The sequence below is a fragment of the Crotalus tigris genome, unplaced genomic scaffold (assembly GCF_016545835.1).
Source record: "Crotalus tigris isolate CLP2741 ecotype Arizona unplaced genomic scaffold, ASM1654583v1 scf7180000017639.5415321, whole genome shotgun sequence".
Taxonomy (NCBI): Eukaryota; Metazoa; Chordata; class Lepidosauria; order Squamata; family Viperidae; genus Crotalus; species Crotalus tigris.
Window position 1 is genome coordinate 3,624,244 of NW_024096532.1, and position 13,738 is coordinate 3,637,981.

The 13,738-nt window shown below is 42.0% G+C and overlaps 1 protein-coding gene across 6 annotated transcripts in view; it reads left to right on the plus strand.

The window, feature by feature from the left end:
* The window catches only part of TULP2 (TUB like protein 2), a 52,953-nt gene that overhangs the window by 32,680 nt on the left and 6,535 nt on the right, over positions 1 to 13,738 (plus strand). The gene's annotated exons all lie outside the window — the stretch shown is intronic.

Here is a 13,738-nt window from a genome sequence, read left to right on the forward strand (position 1 = left end):
TGTGTTTCTGGTAGAGTGTAGCTAGCTCCCTGGTAGGCTAGCAGAGCTGATGCTCGAGGCTGTCCTCTGTAATCAGGATTGGTGGCAGTTCCTTGGGACTCTGCCTCCTGTTGGTGCAGCAGGGACTCTAGTGACTCTAGTGTGGCTTTAACTCTTTCAACTTCGTCCCTGAGTGACGGCTAGTTCTGCTGTAGGGCCGTTGGCGCTACAGGTGGATCCGTCCGATTGCCATTAGTGGTATGGTTTGGCGGGTTCTGTGGGATAATAATGGTGGAAAGATCTTGTGGCACTCCCCGCTGTGCAGTCATTGCCGTTGCTGGGGTAATAATGGTGGAAAGATCTTGTGGCACTCCCCGCTGTGCAGTCGTTGTCGTTGCTGGTAATCTCATCAGGTTGTCATTGAGGGTGTGGAGCGGAGGGTTTGATGGGGCAGCAACGGCGGGAGGATCTCGTGACCTAGGTGTCGTGACATCAACTCTGTGGTTGACCGGCAAATCAGGTCGTTGAGATTCCTCTGTTCGTCTACTCAGTCTTGGGGGACTTGTGACTGGCTGTGGCGCTCTCACCTGTGCATTCTGGAATGCGCTTTGGTTGTCCACGTAGCTCTGTACACGGCTACGACGCTCTTTGTTTTCCAGTTGTTGCCTGTCTGGCAAGAAAGTGGTGTGCTGGAGTATTTTCTGAAGGCCTTCCGCTCTAGCCATTTTGTCTGCCATAACTCTTTGGCTTTGAGTAAGTTCAAGTTCTTCTTGGGCGTCTTTTCTTTTGGCCTTCATTTTAGCTGCTATAGCCTTTCGTTTGGCTTCCATTTGAGCTGCTTCATTTTCTTGATCGGCCTTCAACCTGGCAGCTTCAGCTTCTCGATCGGCCTTCACTCTGGCAGCTTCAGCTTCTCGATCGTTCTTCATTTTGATTGATTCAGCTTCTAGCTTGGCCTCTATTTCAGCTTCCTCAAGTTCTATAGCTGCCAATTTCTTCTTTTTCTGCCGCTCCTCCTGTACTACGTGGAAGACGGCTTCAGCAGCTTTAGCATCTATGATTATTTGCTCTTCCTGTGAAATTCTGGATGCTCAGCTAAGACAGGAGGATGCCTTCGAAAGGCGGGAGGCGCCTGTGACATGTGATTGTTGGGACACGCTGGAATATGCCACACGCTGGATGTGTGGCGAGAGGATGAGGCTGTTCCAGACACGTGGCTTCGAGGTTCATTCTTTGTCCACTAGAGGGCCTTCTCTGGGCGCAGTTAAAGGCTTGCATGTAGTGCCTCCTTTAACCACTAGGGGGCATCTGAAGAAAGGCTAGCCAAATTCTTCCTATTACCACGTTACTGCTAGTGGCCACTGAGAGAATGTAGAGGTACAAACTTCCACCTGGCACTGTTGAGCTTGTGATAATAGCCAAAGAGACTTGGCTTTGATTTCTTCTGCCTAAGTTCCCTCAAGCTGGAACAGTTTGGTGTTCAGCTTGAGTGAGTGAGTGAATGCTTCTGGTAAGTTCACTCTGTGCCCTCTAGGGGGTGTTAGTAGCTTGGGATAACTTTAAGTAGCTTGCGCTTTAACTAACAGATTTGCATAGTGCAATGAAGTACTTTGTTTCCATCTGTTGTGTGCTGAATTAATTGTGGCTGTTGTAACTCAGCTAAAAAAAATTTTTGGCATGACCACCAGGGTGCTTCTGTGATACTATGTGGGGTTGGTTCTGCCTCTGTAACTAGATTCCTCCTTATCCCATAACATTGGCTGGAATTCCAAGCATTCCTAGGGACTGTGTCACTATAGCAACAAATGAGTTTATTGAAGGGCAATCAGCCTTCCTTGGCTAGCAAACTCGTGGAGAAGAAACAAATTTGTTGTCAGTTCTTTGTTTCAGGCTGCCTACTTCACTGGCAAAGAGAGGAGGGGGATAAAGCCCAAGCTCCTTTTGGTATTAAAATTCAAACTTTTCATGCAAGGAACAAAGGTGTAGATTTTTTCTTTTCTCTTCACTATAAACATTAGCTTGTGAACAGATCCAAAGGTAATTTTAAATCAGGTACAAGGCACTTTTTACTTTGAAGCGTTGGCTAGCGAGCGGAGTTACTAGCGAATTAGCAAGACAGTGCCTCTGAATCGCTCCTTGAAAGCTGTCTTTTACACAGACACGCTGGCTTTGCTTTGCAGGCTTTTAAAGGCATCAAGAGAATCTTTACTTTACTTCCTTGAGGGTTAATGTAGAGAAAAAGACTAACAAATTTGATTCTCTTTCTTTAAACTGTTGCAGCTTTGAAAGGAAAATTAATCTTTAACAATTTACTATTTGCTTTCAAAAGATGGCACGAATTATGAGTATCTTCTTACTATTCTGACTCAAATCTAAAGTGCCTTCTTTTAAATCCAGTCAGATAGTTAACTCAAAAGAAGAGATCTTATAATAAACAAAAATATATTTTAATGAGAAAGATTACTTGTATTCACGCTATGGTTGACACTCCGGAAAATACATCTTTGTCCACCTTTTAGATCATCCCTTTAGATAAGAAGATATTGCTCTTCACACCATCTTTAACGACTCAGGTTCATTGTGTGACCTTCCATGGCCCATGCTTCTTACAGACAAAGAGATTCCCATGTGGCTTGTGTCCAGGAAGTCTCTCAATGACCTTTGGAACTCCTCCCACTGACCCATCCACATACCTAGCATTTAACCCAATAACTGCCAGACACTCTGATACACTGATACCTGCTCTCTAGTTAGGGCTACATATACATTCCAGAATACTAATATTCTACCCCTTTGTCAAGCATTAGAATATCTATGATCTTCAGTAAGTCAGTTACATGTTACTCCATTGTTTTACTTAGGGGGTAATGTACATAATTATCTTGATTTTTCAGTGAACACACTTAAATATTTGAGAATATGTTACGGTTGCTTTTACAAAATGGTCTCCATGGTGGCAGGAGAGTCACTGTCATTGAAATGGGAGGATGACTAAGCTGTTGAAATGTGATGCACATTAAAGAAGGTTGGAGCCTTGTTCACCCAGTTGTACCCACCATTTTGACATCATTGATGTGCATAATAGACATGCTGGACCAAAACCATGCCTTTCCTAGCAGACCATTTGGTGACATTATTCTCCAATATAGATAGACCTCACTTAATGATTGTCATGGGCAGCCACTATTCAAAGTTACAACAGTGATGAAAAAAAAATTGCAGCCAATGGTTGAATGTCTGAGCTTTGCAGTGTCTCAGTCACATGTTTTCCATTATAGTCAGCATGCATTGTCCTGTGGAGAAAAGCAAAGTTTTACATTTAGGCAGAAAAATCAAAGGTACAAGTACAGATTGGGTGAGACCTGGCTTAAAAACAGTAACTGTGAGAGGGACCTTGGAGTCCTAGTGCAGTGGTTCTCAACCTTTTTAATACCATGACCCCCAACCGGTTTTAAGTCGAGGACTACTCAACCGGTTGTAAGTCGAGGACTACTCAACTAGTGCAGCACTGTTTGCAGAATGGGACTTTTGGCGGGCTCAGCAGGGCAGAGACAGCCTGGACAATTCCTATTGGCTTTTGAAAGCCAATAGAATTAGACTCTATTCAAGAGAATGTATTCTATTGGCTTTCAAAAGCCAATAGAATAAAAGGGAGTATCACAGCTAAGGAAAAGGGGGGAAAAATGGCGGACTACGTTGTTTGGTGACCTCCGTGAAATGGTCGTTCGACCCCAAATGGGGTCCCGACCCACAGGTTGAGAACCACTGTCCTAGTGGATGATCACTTGAGCATGAGCCAGCAATGGGCAGCAGCCGCCAAAAAAGCTAATACAAACATAGGCATAGAATCAAGATCACGCGAAGTATTAATACCGCTTTATAAAACCCTAGCCTAGTAAGACCACACCTGGAATACTGCAGCCAATTTTGGTCACCATATCACAAAAAAGATGTGGAGAGTTTGGAAAAAAATCAGAGAACTAAGATGATCAAAGGCCTGGAGACTAAAACATACGAAGAATGGCTGTAGGACTTGGGTTTGGCTAATCTAAAGTAAAGAAGAAATAGGGGAGACATGATAGCAGTGTTCCAGTAGTTGAGAGGCTGCCACAAAGAAGAGGGGGTCGCGTTATTCTCCAAAACACCAAAGGGCAGGACAAGAAACAATGGTTGGAAACTTATCAAAGAGAGAAGCAAGCTGGAATTAAGGAGAAACTTCCTGACAGGATAATTAACCAGTGGAACAGCTTGCCTCCAAAAATCATGGGCAATCTATCACTGGAGATTTTTAAGAAGAGGCTAGACAGTGACCTGTCTGAGATGGTATAGTTCCTCCTGCTTGACCTCCAAGGTCATTTCCAGCTCTGTTCTGTTCTATTCTATTCCATTCCCTATTCTAATCTATTCTTTCCTATTTTCTTTTCTATTCTTTTCTATTCTATTCTATTCTATTCTATTCTATTCTATTCTATTCTATTCTATTCTATTCTATTCTATTCTATTCTATTCTAAAGCTGAGAGGATTTAACTGGGAAAAAAAGGGGAATGGCCAAGGATTCTTTGTTTATTAACTGAGGGAGGGTGTTTTCCCATGAAGAGAAGTCTACTTTTTCCATTTGCAAGTTTAGCGTTTAACTACAGTATTCTATGCAATTGTAGGGACCATCTGGAACTCTTTTTGAGTATATTTGCTGAAAACTGAGAACAGTTTTGTCTGATGTTGAGGTCAGAAGCACATGAAGACCCTAGGGCAGTGTTTCTCAACCTTGGCGGCTTGAAGAAGCGTGGACTTCAACTCCCAAAAATTCTCGGAGTTGAAGCCCACCTATCTTCCAGTTGCTAGAGTTGAGAAACACTGCCCTAGGGTATGCCTGAAAAGAGATAGATCACAATTCTACCTGTATGGATGATGCATCCTAATTTGAGGGGAGATCTAAATATAAAGAACTGATTTCCTGCACTCTTATTATGTACATTTTCACTATCCAGCCTTCCTCCATAGTTAACACTGGTTTCCTTGTTGAAGAATTTTGCTTATAACAACACTATACTTTCTAGAGTCTCTTTTTTATTATTATATTTTTATTAGTTTTTTGCACAAGCATAAGTCATTCAATAGTTGGTAAACAGTGTGATGTCTGGGTTACATTTGTAAAAACAGTCCTTAACAATTAATTTCTATAGTCTGTATTCCATATATTAATTTTATTTACTTTTCTCTTACCCTAAAATATCCTTTTTTGCAAACATTGCGTTAATACAATTCTTATTATTTTAATAAATGACAATTTAGTATATATTTTACCTCAAATTATGTATTGTCTTATGCATTGTTTGATATAACACTTGCATTCCTTATTTTAATTTATTTCTCCCACCAAATTCTAAATATTTTTACTGGTAAAGATTTTCTTAACAATTTAGTTAGATTTACATTGACAGACTTGATTCTATTTTTTCCATATAAGCCATCTCATTTTTACGTTTCTTAAATAATGGATATAAGAATAAAAAAAAGAGTGGAAAAAAATAAAAAAATAAAAAAGAATGAAAAAGAAACAAAATAAAAATAAAAAAGAAGAGAAGAAAGTAGTAATAACAGAACATAGGAAATAATATAATACTTAGAATATATATCCCTCCTAGATTAATAGTATTTATTTTCTCAAATTTCTTATTCTTTTTAATCATAGTTAAGAATATATTTAACCTTTAGACATTCTATTCAGTAATTCTAGTCATCTGATACCTTAACTCTAATTCATATATATATATATATATATATATATATATATATATATGTTTTCTGAGGTTTTCACGGGTGTTTGTATGTAGGTCTTTGGTTGTTCGGGTTTTCTCCCGCATAAAATTGGAAGTGTCTTGGCGACGTTTCGACGAAGTCCCATTCGTCATCTTCAGGCTGGTGTTTTCAGCTTCGTGCTTCGAGCAGCAATGTGTGGTCTTAGCTGTTTCTTCCTTTTAACTGCCAGTGGGGGTATGAACTGATTGGGTGGGAGCTTGGCTGTGTTCTGATTGGGTGGAGGTGTGTTCTGATTGGTTAGGGGCGTGGCTGTGCTCTGATTGGCTGGGGGGTTGGCTGTGCTCTGATTGGCTGGGGGGTTGGCTGTGCTCTGATTGGCTGGGGGAGTGTTATGTTTGGTTGTGCTCAGGTTAGTCTGAGTTGCAGAGGGGTTTAAGATTTTGGGCTGCCTTGCTATTTTTTGGCTTCGCGTTTGTGGTCGTGCCTCATTTTCATGGAGGGTGTCAGTTTGCTTCATGTATGGATTGGAGGGCTTTAAAGTGGCTAATGATGCAGCTCTGGTCTGGCTTCTGGTTTGTGGTCGTGCCTCATCATCGGTGTGGCTTTGGGTTTGCTTTTTGCGTGGATGTGTGGTGGTGACATCCTGTGTGGTTTTTGTGAGTGTGGGTCTGGTATCATTTTTTGTATTAGGGAGTCGTTTGTCAATAAGGGCGGGTTTCCAAATGGCTGGTTCAGGCGGGTTATCATCTCGCTTGTTCATGCTGTGTGGGCGTTTTTCTATCTCGATGGCTTCTCTGATTATTCTGTTATTAAAATGTTCACTTTGGCAATGGTTCTGGTATTTTTAAAGTCAATTTCATGTCCTGTGGCTTTAAGGTGTTGGACCAGGGAAGATGTTGGTTCCTCTTTTTTGACTGAGTTCTTATGTTCTTCAATGAGTGCACTTATTCTTCTGTTGGTTTGTCCGATGTATGTGGTGGGACAAGTGGTGCATGGGATTTCGTATACTCCTTGATTTTCTAATTCAATTTTATCTTTGGGGTTTCTAAGGATGGTGGATATTTTTCTGTTTGTGCAGAATGCTGTTTTGATGTTGTGTTTATGGAGGATCTTACTGATTCTGTCTGTGGTGCCTTTTATGTATGGGAGGAGGGCTTTGCCGTTTTCTTGTTCTTTGTCTTGGATTTTAGTGGGGGTTTCTTTTTGGATTAGGTTTGTAATCTTATTTCTTTGGAATCCATTGGATGTTAGTACATTGGTGAGAGTGTGTAGTTCGGTTTTTAGGTGTCCTAGGGAGCCATTGGATTTCTTGTAGACTAAGACATCCAGGAAGGGAAGTTGGTTGTTAGCTTCTGTTTCCATGGTGAACTGTATTTTGGGGTGTAGGCTGTTGAGGTGTGTGAGGAAGTTGTCCAGTTTTTCTTTCCCATGTGGCCAGATTATGAAGGTGTCGTCTACGTATCTGAGCCAGAGTTTGGGTTTGTGATCCGATTTTTCTAGAGCTTGGGTTTCAAAGTGTTCTGGTAGATGGTAGACACACCATCTACCAGAAGAAAACACACACAAACCGCTATCTGCACGCTCTCTCACACCACCACCCAGCACAGATCAACTCTGTAGCCAAGACACTCATCTCCAGAACAAAACGCTTAGCTGACGAACAACACCTAAAAACCGAACTACACACTCTCACCAATGTACTAACATCCAATGGATTCCAAAGAAATAAGATTACAAACCTAATCCAAAAAGAAACCCCCACTAAAATCCAAGACGAAGGACAAGAAAACGGCAAAGCCCTCCTCCCATACATAAAAGGCACCACAGACAGAATCAGTAAGATCCTCCATAAACACAACATCAAAACAGCATTCTGCACAAACAGAAAAATATCCACCATCCTTAGAAACCCCAAAGATAAAATTGAATTAGAAAATCAAGGAGTATACGAAATCCCATGCACCACTTGTCCCACCACATACATCGGACAAACCAACAGAAGAATAAGTGCACGCATTGAAGAACATAAGAACTCAGTCAAAAAAGAGGAACCAACATCTTCCCTGGTCCAACACCTTAAAGCCACAGGACATGAAATTGACTTTAAAAATACCAGAACCATTGCCAAAAGTGAACATTTTAATAACAGAATAATCAGAGAAGCCATCGAGATAGAAAAACGCCCACACAGCATGAACAAGCGAGATGATACCTCCCGCCTACCAGCCATTTGGAAACCCGCCCTTATTGACAAACGACTCCCTAATACAAAAAATGATACCAGACCCACACTCACAAAAACCACACAGGATGTCACCACCACACATCCACGCAAAAAGCAAACCCAAAGCCACACCGATGATGAGGCACGACCACAAACCAGAAGCCAGACCAGAGCTGCATCATTAGCCACTTTAAAGCCCTCCAATCCATACATGAAGCAAACTGACACCCTCCATGAAAATGAGGCACGACCACAAACGCGAAGCCAAAAAATAGCAAGGCAGCCCAAAATCTTAAACCCCTCTGCAACTCAGACTAAACCTGAGCACAACCAAACATAACACTCCCCCAGCCAATCAGAGCACAGCCAACCCCCCAGCCAATCAGAGCACAGCCAACCCCCCAGCCAATCAGAGCACAGCCACGCCCCTAACCAATCAGAACACACCTCCACCCAATCAGAACACAGCCAAGCTCCCACCCAATCAGTTCATACCCCCACTGGCAGTTAAAAGGAAGAAACAGCTAAGACCACACATTGCTGCTCGAAGCACGAAGCTGAAAACACCAGCCTGAAGATGACGAATGGGACTTCGTCGAAACGTCGCCAAGACACTTCCAATTTTACGCGGGAGAAAAACCCGAACAACCAAAGACCTACATACAAACACCCGTGAAAACCTCAGAAAACAAATATTGAACCTCTACGGGGAGGAAATCCACCATCTGACCAGGACCTATGAAAAACTTGAAGTCCAAAGAGCTTCCATTTTATGCGACCTCACATTTCCTACGCAACTGCCGAGATCAAAATCTAATCCCCACATGTCCAATGAAAATTCCACTCCAACTCTGCAGCCACCAAACGGATCCTGAAAAGAACAGAATTGGCCTAATCAGAAATGAACTTCACACAAAAAGATTCCTCCTAGACCGAATTAACAAAGATCTCCTCACACTCCACCTCAAACTCAGCAACAAGATCCACCCCGCACTTTGGGACAAATCCAAACAACTCGCCGTCTGGAGAGCCGAAACACAGACCACCCTCAAGACAGATACACACACCAACAAACTCCGAAGACTACAAGAACGCCAGAAACAAACCCCTCCTCCCTCACAGCCACACATGAAACAAACAGTGCATAACATCTCAGATAGGATCCTCACCAAAGCCGAAACCAATGTCCTTTCCAAAGGATTCAACTTTGCAGTCACTCCCAAACACATCCCCACTGAAACCATTATATGTGGAGTTGAAACCAGCCTGACCAAAATCAACCCCGACGACGCTAACAGAATCAGACTCGAAATCACCAACATCCTCTGCACCAGCAGCCACCCAAAAGCAACTTATCCAAAGAGGAACAGACAGCACTATGTAACCTGAAAGAAGACACCAGCATAATAATCCTACCAGCAGACAAGGGCAACGCCACGGTGGTTATGAACACATCTGACTACCAAACCAAATTAACCAACCTACTCCAAGACTCCACATACAAACCCCTAAATACAGATCCCACCACCTACCTGGAAAAAACCACCAGATCCAAAATAAAAGCCTCCCCCATTAGCGAAGAGATCCAGCAAAGAATCATTCCCAGAGAGAAATCATCCAGATGCCCCAAACTCTATGGTCTCCCCAAGATACACAAGGAAGGAACCCCACTCAGACCTATAGTCAGCTCCATAGGCTCACCTCTACAAAACCTAGCCAAATTTCTCGCCAAACAACTACAGCCCTATGCAGAATCCATCACCTCACACGTAAAAAACTCATTCCAGTTTATAGAGATCATAAAGAAACAAAACTTACAGCCCAGCGACCTACTAGTGAGCTTCGATGTCATATCCCTCTTCACCCAAGTGCCTATCAAAGAAGCCTTGACAGCTATCCAAAACAAATATAACCCCCCCAAACACATCTTAGATCTGACCAACCACTGCCTATCCAACACATACTTCATCTATAATGGACAAAAATACAAACAAACAGAAGGAGCACCCATGGGATCACCCCTCTCACCTGTCATTGCCAACCTCTACATGGAACACTTTGAAACCCAAGCTCTAGAAAAATCGGATCACAAACCCAAACTCTGGCTCAGATACGTAGACGACACCTTCATAATCTGGCCACATGGGAAAGAAAAACTGGACAACTTCCTCACACACCTCAACAGCCTACACCCCAAAATACAGTTCACCATGGAAACAGAAGCTAACAACCAACTTCCCTTCCTAGATGTCTTAGTCTACAAGAAATCCAATGGCTCACTAGGACACACCATCTACCAGAAGAAAACACACACAAACCGCTATCTGCACGCTCTCTCACACCACCACCCAGCACAGATCAACTCTGTAGCCAAGACACTCATCTCCAGAACAAAACGCTTAGCTGACGAACAACACCTAAAAACCGAAATACACACTCTCACCAATGTACTAACATCCAATGGATTCCAAAGAAATAAGATTACAAACCTAATCCAAAAAGAAACCCCCACTAAAATCCAAGACGAAGAACAAGAAAACGGCAAAGCCCTCCTCCCATACATAAAAGGCCCCACAGACAGAATCAGTAAGATCCTCCATAAACACAACATCAAAACAGCATTCTGCACAAACAGAAAAATATCCACCATCCTTAGAAACCCCAAAGATAAAATTGAATTAGAAAATCAAGGAGTATACGAAATCCCATGCACCACTTGTCCCACCACATACATCGGACAAACCAACAGAAGAATAAGTGCACGCATTGAAGAACATAAGAACTCAGTCAAAAAAGAGGAACCAACATCTTCCCTGGTCCAACACCTTAAAGCCACAGGACATGAAATTGACTTTAAAAATACCAGAACCATTGCCAAAAGTGAACATTTTAATAACAGAATAATCAGAGAAGCCATCGAGATAGAAAAACGCCCACACAGCATGAACAAGCGAGATGATACCTCCCGCCTACCAGCCATTTGGAAACCCGCCCTTATTGACAAACGACTCCCTAATACAAAAAATGATACCAGACCCACACTCACAAAAACCACACAGGATGTCACCACCACACATCCACGCAAAAAGCAAACCCAAAGCCACACCGATGATGAGGCACGACCACAAACCAGAAGCCAGACCAGAGCTTCATCATTAGCCACTTTAAACCCCTCCAATCCATACATGAAGCAAACTGACACCCTCATGAACATGAGGCACGACCACAAACGCGAAGCAAAAAATAGCAAGGCAGCCCAAAATCTTAAACCCCTCTGCAACCAGACTACCTGAGCACAACCAAACATAACACTCCCCCAGCCAATCAGAGCACAGCCAACCCCCCAGCCAATCAGAGCACAGCCACGCCCCTAACCAATCAGAACACACCTCCACCCAATCAGAACACAGCCAAGCTCCCACCCAATCAGTTCATACCCCCACTGGCAGTTAAAAGGAAGAAACAGCTAAGACCACACATTGCTCCTCGAAGCACGAAGCTGAAAACACCAGCCTGAAGAGGACGAATGGGACTTCGTTGAAAGTAGCAAGACACTTCCAATTACGCTGGGAGAAAACCCGAACAACCAAAGAACCTACCATTGTATTATATATATTATATATATATATATATATATATAATATTATATATATGTTTTCTGCAGGTTTTCGTTTCGCGGGTATTTGTATGTAGGTCTTTGGTTGTTCGGGTTTTCTCCCACGTAAAATTGAAGTGGTCTGGCGACGTTTCGACGAGGCACGAAGCTGAAAGCACCAGCCTGAAGATGACGAATGGGACTTCGTCGAAACGTCGCCAAGACACTTCCAATTTTACGTGGGAGAAAACCCGAACAACAAAGACCTACATATATATATATATATATATATATATATATATATATATATATATATATATATCTCAATATATATATCATATACATATATATATATACACACACACACACATATATATATATATATATATATGCTTTTCTTGAACCTACATATATATATATATATATATATATATATATATATATGCTTTTGTTGAATTCAGTCATTTTTAAGTATCTAAAACATTTCATCCCTCTTAGAATAGTGTGTTTCAAATTTTTTCTATTTCTTTAACCATATTCAAACACATGTTTCTTTTTTAAATATTCTCTCTGGTATGTCCCATCATCTTTTTTCTTAATCTCTTTTCTTTGCCCAAAATCTTTCTTGATCAATATACTTTGCTGGATCCAAAAGTTTTCCCATACGATCATAGGTGCTCCTATGGATGTAGAAAATAAATCAATATCTCTTTCCGGAGCACTTGTCCTCTTCTTTCCGTTAAAATCCCTTCTCTTGCCTTCCAATTTGTTTTGTAATATTGAAGTGTAAGTTTTCTTTCCTTCCACTTGAATTAAATCATACTCTTCTTTTGTGAAAGTCCATCTTTAAGTCTTTTCCCTCTGATTTTTCTCTGCTGTGTTCTGAGGATTTTTTTGAAGTGAACTTAAATTGGAGATAAGTTGGCTTATACTTTCAAAGTTGTTTTGTATTTCTTTGTGGTTTAAAATCATTGTCCTTTGAATGGATTGCAGCATATATTTCCTCTTGTAAAACATCCATTGTTTCTGTAAATATCACTTTCTCTCAGCAGCTGTGTTTACTAAGATTTTGAAGGCCACAAACAAAAGCTTTATAGCTCCTCATCCACCAGTAGGTATCAGTGTTGGATCACTTTTCAGTTTTCTAATCTTTTTTTCTCCTTAAAGCAGTGGTTCTCAACCTGTGGGTTGGGACCCCATTTGGGGTCGAACGACCATTTCACGGGGGTCGCCAAACAACACAGTCTGCCATTTTTCCCCCCTTTTCCTTAGCTGTGCTACTCCCTTTTATTCTATTGGTTTTTGAAAGCCAATAGAATAGACTCTCTTGAATAGAGTCTAATTCTATTGGCTTTCAAAAGCCAATAGGAATTGTCCAGGCTGTCTCTGCCCTGCTGAGCCCGCCAAAAGTCCCATTCTGCAAATGGTGCTGCACCAGTTGAGTAGTCCTCAACTTACGACCGGTTGAGTAGTCCTCGACTTATGACCGGTTGGGGGTCGCGGCATTAAAAAAGTTGAGAACCACTGCTTTAAGCATCTTAAGAGCCTGCCATATTTTCTTCAATCATCCCTCCTGACCCGCCCTCATGTTAATTAAGTAAGAACCCAAAGCTACTATGAAAACTACAGAGAAGCACCCATAAAGTACATAAAAAGCAAATTGAGTACATTAAGAGATTCTAGAAACTAGACTTCCTGTTCCGGCCAGCAGCGTCATCGGCTGAGAGACTCGGGATGCCGAGCTCTTCAGCTGAGTTTCTTGTTTGAGGACCCTAAATGGGGAAGAGGTGGCAATGAAGGAAGGTACTTCCAGGGATCTAGGAGAGATGGCAGTCTCCCCGATCAGTCCAGGAGAAGCCTCCCAGAAACCAACAGAGGAAAGGCTAGCTAACTCCATTCTCTAGCCCTAGCTGCAAGCAAACGGAAGTCAAAGAAGCTCTACTTAAACCAGTGGTTCTCAACCTTTTTAATGCCACGACCCCCAACCGGTCGTAAGTCGAGGACTACTCAACTGGTGCAGCACCGTTTGCAGAATGGGACTTTTGGCGGGCTCAGCAGGGCAGAGACAGCCTGGACAATTCCTATTGGCTTTTGAAAGCCAATAGAATTAGACTCTATTCAAGAGAGTCTATTCTATTGGCTTTCAAAAGCCAATAGAATAAAAGGGAGTGGCACAGCT